This window comes from Piliocolobus tephrosceles, chromosome 6, assembly GCF_002776525.5.
Source record: "Piliocolobus tephrosceles isolate RC106 chromosome 6, ASM277652v3, whole genome shotgun sequence".
Taxonomy (NCBI): domain Eukaryota; kingdom Metazoa; phylum Chordata; class Mammalia; order Primates; family Cercopithecidae; genus Piliocolobus; species Piliocolobus tephrosceles.
In genome coordinates this window covers 46,842,126-46,843,114 of record NC_045439.1, presented here as the reverse complement: position 1 = coordinate 46,843,114, position 989 = coordinate 46,842,126, and the positions used below count along the sequence as shown (strand labels likewise).

Sequence of the window (989 nt, the reverse complement as noted above, 5' to 3'; positions counted from 1 at the left end):
CTTTTTTTTTTTTTTTTTTTTTTTTTTTTTTTGAGATGGAGTCTTGCCCTGTCGCCTGGGCTGGAGTGCAGTAGCGCGATCTCAGCTCACTGCAACCTCCGCCTCCTGGGTTCAAAAGATCCTCCTGCCTCAGCTTCCTGAGTAGCTGGAATTACAAGTACCTGCCACCATACCCAGTTAATTTTTTGTATTTTTAGTAGAGACAGAGTTTCACCATGTTGGCCAGGCTGATATTAAACTCTTGACCTTGTGATTTGCCTGCGTCGGCCTCCCAAAGTGCTGGGATTACAGGCCTGAGCCACGGCACCCACCCAAATCATTGAAATTCTTAAGATGAGCTGGATGCTGCAGCAGTTGCCCTCTTGGGTTTAGGTGCTGTTCCTTCACGGAATCGATGCTTGAATCTGTAGTATACAATTTTTAGGTGCCTCATTCGACCAGTCCGGGTGCTATTTCGTCTTTTAGCCTTGGCACCCCGGTTACACTTCCTCTTGCGCTCGGCAGGGTAGCCACGTTTGCCACAGGTTGACTTCTGAGGGTGGTAGGCCTTGGAGCTGCAGCAGTGGCACAGAATGTGCATCTTCTCACGGTGCTTTCCCAACGATGACATTCCCTTCATTGTGTCACTTCTGTGGCCAACACCAAAGAGATAGGCAGAGCAGATCCAATTTTAATGGAATCTTCAACGTTATGAAGAAATGTTTATAATATGTAAAGCCCTTAGTGCAATGTCTACTCATAATTGAAGTCTTGGCTAATGTTAGTTGCTGTTGTGTTGCTGTTATTGTTGATGTTATACAATGAAAAGCTATAGGAGATTTTTAGAAGATGTGCCACCAAAAGCAGGGCTTTATAAACTAATTTGGCTGTTATATACAGGATGGACTCAAGAAGGAAGAAATGAAAATGAGAAAACCAATGAGGCAGTGGTCTAGGAGTGAGGCAATGGGAGAAGAGGAATGAATAAATAAATTCTACTGCAACTAGTA

The 989-nt window shown here is 44.2% G+C and overlaps 1 pseudogene; it reads right to left on the bottom strand.

Annotated features, from left to right (window-relative positions):
* Positions 1 to 32: 32 nt before the first annotated feature.
* Positions 33 to 619, bottom strand: LOC111554866 (annotated as a pseudogene).
* Between the last annotated feature and the right edge of the window lie 370 nt (positions 620 to 989).